Raw genomic sequence first — 6,235 nt, forward strand, 5'->3', positions numbered from 1 at the left:
CAATTACTGCCTCCTTTTCATGTCTTTCATCTCTTTTATCTGCAGTCTGCTTTCAGTACAAGTTACAGATAATATTTTGGCTCCTGTATTTTATCCTTGCTACCTTCTGAACTTCAAAGAGTGTACTGCAGTCAACACTGTCAAAAACTGCCTCTAAATCTTCAAGTGCTATAAATGTAGATTTGCCTGAATTTGTCCTATTTTCTAAGATAAGTTGTAGAGTCAGTATTGCCTTATGTGTTCCTTCTATAAGTAATTTGCATTATTATTTTGTAACCATGGCTTATTAAATTGATATTTCAGTAATATTCACACTTGCCAGTGCTTTCTCCCCCCCCCCCCCCCCCCCCCGGCCACCGCCCCCACCCCCCACCCCCCTCTTATTGTTTTTTGGGGAGAAAGATTGGAATTATTACATTCTTCTTGAAGTCCGAGAGTTATTTCATGTCTCGTATACATTGCACATCAGGAGCATAGTTTTGTCTCCCAAGGGTCTCTATAATTGTTAGGCAATGTCATCTACTCTAGGTGCCTTGTGATTACACTATTCAATGCTCTGTCGAATTCTTCTCACAGCATTACATCAACTCACATCTCATCTTCATCTGCTTCCTCTTCCCTTTCTATAATATTGTCTGCACGTTTGTATTACTAGTTTATGAAGATTGTGCAATCAAAATCAGTTTTGAACAGAAATTATGATGAAATTTCCAAATGTAGGACTATTTTCAATATACTGTGCCCAAGATACCCTTGATTCAGAAGAGTTATGTTGTTTCACACTCTAAAGTGGTGAGTAAATTTAATTATGAATGTGTGGGTTTCTTCCACTGAACAACGTTCATAGAATATTTTCAGCAGCTGTACACACAAATGGTAATTTATTTTAAATTTCTGAGATGGTTGTTTGAAAGACATTTTCTAGATGAATTTTTCATCTCTTGGACAGGTTACAATATTGGCTTCCTTGTTTTGCTTAAATTTTTCAATAGAATTTTATGTTAAAAATTGTGTCCTTGAACATCACTGACAGTTTCCATTACAATCCTCAGTAGACACAACATGACCATAGTGGTTATTTTATTATTATTTTATTGTTATTATTTCACTTTCAAATCATAAATAATTAGTACATGAAATACACAAATAAAAGGGATCAAATGAACAATAAGGTCCAATACTCTGCAATACTAATAGTTCAGCTGTAAGTTATTTTTAATGGAATAAACTAGGTTTTCTGTTTCATCAATTTATAAGGGCAGTTGAATTTTACAATATGTACATGTTACAATAAAGATCAAGGCATTGCTGAAAAGACTGTATGGAAGGTGCATCAAATACTTCTATTACTTTATTGATTGGCAACTCCATGGAGTGTCCTGTGCACCATGACCAGATAATGTATATACTTGGAAGGAGAGACAGCATTAGTCGTATTTTTTTGTTTTATTAACCGCAAAATCGATTTTTGGTCACTTAGTGACCATCCTCAGTGCTGTAATATACAATTTAAATTGGTAGGCACTGGTGTCAACAAGCTTAGAGCGATCACATAAACGGTCGTATTTTTTTGTTTTATTAACCGCAAAATCGATTTTCGGTCACTTAGTGACTATCCTCAGTGCTGTAATATACAATTTAAATTGGTAGGCACTGGTGTCAACAAGCTTAGAGCGATCACATAAACTGAGTTATGTAAACTGAGTTTATGTGATCGCTCTAAGCTTGTTGACACCAGTGCTTACCAATTTAAATGTATATTACAGCACTGAGGATGGTTACTAAGTGACCGAAAATTGATTTTGCGGTTAATAAAACAAAAAAAATATGACCAATGTTGTTTCTCCTTCCAAGTATATACTTCTATTACTTCTGCAAATATATTAATTTTAAGGGTGGTATGAAGCATGCAGCAAAAATAGACATTTTTTGACATATTGATATCTAACATTGTTAAAACTAAAATTGACTCATGTGACAGGATCAGGCTGTGAATTTATAATCATTTCATTTTTGGATACACAGTTTTATCAAGTCAGTTAGAAGCAGAATCCGTGTTTGTCTGTAACTTATGTTGTTGTTGTTGTTGTGGTCTTCAGTCCTGAGACTGGTTTGATGCAGCTCTCCATGCTACTCTATCCTGTGCAAGCTTCTTCATCTCCCGGTACCTACTGCAACCTACATCCTTCTGAATCTGCTTAATGTATTCATCTCTTGGTCTCCCTCTATGATTTTTACCCTCCATGCTGCCCTCCAATACTAAATTGGTGATCCCTTGATGCCTCAGAACATGTACTACCAACCGATCCCTTCTTCTGGTCAAGTTGTGCCACAAACTTCTCTTCTCCCCAATCCTATTCAATACTTCCTCATTAGTTATGTGATCTACCCATCTAATCTTCAGCATTCTTCTGTAGCACCACATTTCGAAAGCTTCTATTCTCTTCTTGCCCAAACTATTTATCGTCCATGTTTCACTTCCATACATGGCTACACTCCATACAAATACTTTCAGAAATGACTTCCTGACACTTAAATCTATACTCGATGTTAACAAATTTCTCTTCTTCAGAAACGCTTTCCTTGCCATTGCCAGTCTACATTTTATACCCTCTCTACTTCGACCATAATCAGTTATTTTGCTCCCCAAATAGCAAAACTCCTTTACTACTTTAAGTGTCTCATTTCCTAATCTAATTCCCTCAGCACCAACCGACTTAATTTGACTACACTCCATTATCCTCGTTTTGCTTTTGTTGATGTTCATCTGATATCCTCCTTTCAAGACGCTATCCATTCCGTTCAACTGCTCTTCCAAGTCCTAAGCTGTCTCTGACAGAATTACAGTGTCATCGGCGAACCTCAAAGTTTTTATTTCTTCTCCATGGATTTTAATACCTACTCTGAACTTTTCTTTTGTTTCCTTTACTGCTTGCTCAATATACAGATTGAATAACATCGGGGAGAGGCTACAACCCTGTCTTACTCCCTTCCCAACAACTGCTTCCCTTTCATGTCCATCAACTCTTATAACTGCCATCTGGTTTCTGTACAAATTGTAAATAGCCTTTCGCTCCCTGTATTTTACCCCTGCCACCTTCAGAATCTGAAAGAGAGTATTCCAGTCAACATTGTCAAAAGCTTTCTCTAAGTCTACAAATGCTAGAAACGTAGGTTTGCCTTTCCTTAATCTTTCTTCTAAGATAAGTCATAAGGTCAGTATTGCCTCACGTGTTCCAGTATTTCTACGGAATCCAAACTGATCTTCCCCGAGGTCGGCTTCTACTAGTTTTTCCATTCATCTGTAAAGAATTCGTGTTAGTATTTTGCAGCTGTGGCTTATTAAACTGACTGTTCGGTAATTTTCACATGTGTCAACACCTGCTTTCTTTGGGATTGGAATTATTATATTCTTCTTGAAGTCTGAGGGTATTTCGCCTGTTTCATACATTTTGTTCCTGTAGGCAGTATCTATCTTACCCCTAGTGAGATAAGCCTCTACATCCTTACATTTGTCCTCTAGCCATCCCTGCTTAGTCATTTTGCACTTCCTGTCGATCTCATTTTTGAGACGTTTGTATTCCTTTTTGCCTGCTTCATTTACTGCATTTTTATATTTTCTCCTTTCATCAGTTAAATTCAATATTTCTTCTGTTACCCAAGGATTTCTACTAGCCCTCGTCTTTTTACCTACTTGATCCTCTGCTGCCTTCACTACTTCATCCCTCAAAGCTACCCATTCTTCTTCTACTGTATTTCTTTCGCCCATTCCTGTCAATTGTTCCCTTATGCTCTCCCTGAAACTCTGTACAACCTCTGGTTCTTTCAGTTTATCCAGGTCCCATCTCCTTAAGTTCCCACCTTTTTGCAGTTTCTTCAGTTTTAATCTACAGGTCATAACCAATAGATTGTGGTCAGAGTCCACATCTGCCCCTGGAAATGTCCTACAATTTAAAACCTGGTTCCTAAATCTCCGTCTTACCATTATATAATCTATCTGATACCTTATAGTATCTCCAGGGTTCTTCCATGTATACAACCTTCTTTCATGATTCTGAAACCAAGTGTTAGCTATGATTAAGTTGTGCTCTGTGCAAAATTCTACCAGGCGGCTTCCTCTTTCATTTCTCTCCCCAAATCCATATTCACCCACTACGTTTCCTTCTCTCCCTTTTCCTACTCTCGAATTCCAGTCACCTATGACTATTAAATTTTCGTCACCCTTCACTATCTGAAAAATTTCTTTTATCTGATCATACATTTCTTCAATTTCTTCGTCATCTGCAGAGCTAGTTGGCATATAAACTTGTAATACTGTGTTAGGTGTGAGCTTCGTATCTATCTTGGCCACAATAATGCGTTCACTATGATATTTGTAGTAGCTTATCCGCATTCCTATTTTCCTATTCATTATTAAACCTACTCCTGCATTACCCCTATTAGATTTTCTATTTATAACCCTGTATTCACCTGACCAAAAGTCTTGTTCCTCCTGCCACTGAACTTCGCTAATTCCCACTATATCTCACTTTAACCTATCCATTTCCCTTTTTAAATTTTCTAACCTACCTGCCCGATCAAGGGCATTCCACACTCCGATCCGTAGAACACCAGTTTTCTTTCTCCTGATAACAACGTCCTCTTGAGTAGCCCTACCCAGAGATCCAAATGGGTGACTATTTTACCTCTGGAATATTTTACGCAAGAGAACACCTTCATCATTTAACCATACAGTAAAGCTGCATGCCCTCGAGAAAAATTATGGCTGTTGTTTCCCCTTGCTTTCAGCCGTTCGCAGTACCAGCACAGCAAGGCCGTTTTGGTTAGTGTTACAAGGCCAGATCAGTCAATCATCCAGACTGTTGCCCCTGCAACTACTGAAAAGGCTGCTGCCCCTCTTCAGGAACCACACGTTTGTCTGGCCTCTCAACAGATACCCCTCCGTTGTGGTTGCACCTACGGTACGGCTATCTGTATCGCTGAGGCACGCAAGCCTCCCCACCAGCGGCAAGGCCCATGGTTCATGGGGGGGAGGGTAACTTACGTAGATTTCTTATGTAGATTTCTGTATTGGGCAGAAAGAGTTTTCTCGGTACCTGCATATTTCTTATAAAAAGTAATGGACTTTAACTTTTGACTGAATTCAGAATGTAGACTTGTGATTGCAAATTCTTGTTTGTACATATTATGTATAGTTAGTTGTGTAGTAAAGATAATGACTCTGGACATTTGTTCTGTTCCATCAGATTTTCATTACCATTATCACTGTTTGATTCAGTTAAAGGATAGAGAGAAAGAATTCTGAACTATTCCAAAACAGTTGAGCCTTATAACACCATTAGACCATCATTGATATAATCATGATGTATTTGCCTTTTGTTGACTGTAGTTCCTTCTTGCATCCTGTGAGCTTTATTTATTTTGTGCAGTTTTAATATGTGATATTCGTTGCATATGTCTGCTGCACAGTATGTATTAGGTGTATTAGATGTCTTGTAAAGATATGTGACCTATACTGGAGACAGCAAGCTAATTTTTTCTACAGTATGAACTAGCATCACTGACAGTAATAGTTGGTGGCTGCTGCTACAACCTTCCTCAACCATATGGCATCCTCATTGGAGCTGATTGCAGTACACACAATGATACATCTGATAACTACTGGTTTTAATACTGTGAATTTGTATTCCTTTTCAGGGCCTTTGTAAGCAATGGAGCGTGAAATTTAACATTTGCTATATGTGTATGGCTCATAACACGAAAGTATTGAGAACACTTCCAAGTCAGAAAGAGATACTGAAGCAGAGAATGCATTATAATACCCATTAGTTCTATGGAGATATATGCTAGCATGATAGGGGCACTAGGTAAGAAAAATGAACAATGGTTAGTAAAATGGAGAACAAAAATTGAGGTATTTTTGGTGAGGTATTTTTTGTGAGGCAGGACTACTCTGGCACCTTTCATTAGTAACTAAATACCTCCTTATAGACAAGCAGAAGTCAGTTAGCATCCCACACTTTTTGACGATTTCTAATAAGAAGAGTGTTACTTATATACCAATAAATTTAGTCCCTAATGGTATTTGCAGTAAATAACAAGAATAGATTTTTGATGAACTCACCAATTCTGAACCACAATACTAGAAGTAAAAATAATTCCCATGTAGCCTACATATTCCTGTCTAGCGCCACAGTGTAGTTTTATACCCTGTTGCAGGTTGCAGTAGACTCCA

Source organism: Schistocerca serialis, chromosome 2, assembly GCF_023864345.2.
Source record: "Schistocerca serialis cubense isolate TAMUIC-IGC-003099 chromosome 2, iqSchSeri2.2, whole genome shotgun sequence".
NCBI classification, from domain to species: Eukaryota; Metazoa; Arthropoda; class Insecta; order Orthoptera; family Acrididae; genus Schistocerca; species Schistocerca serialis.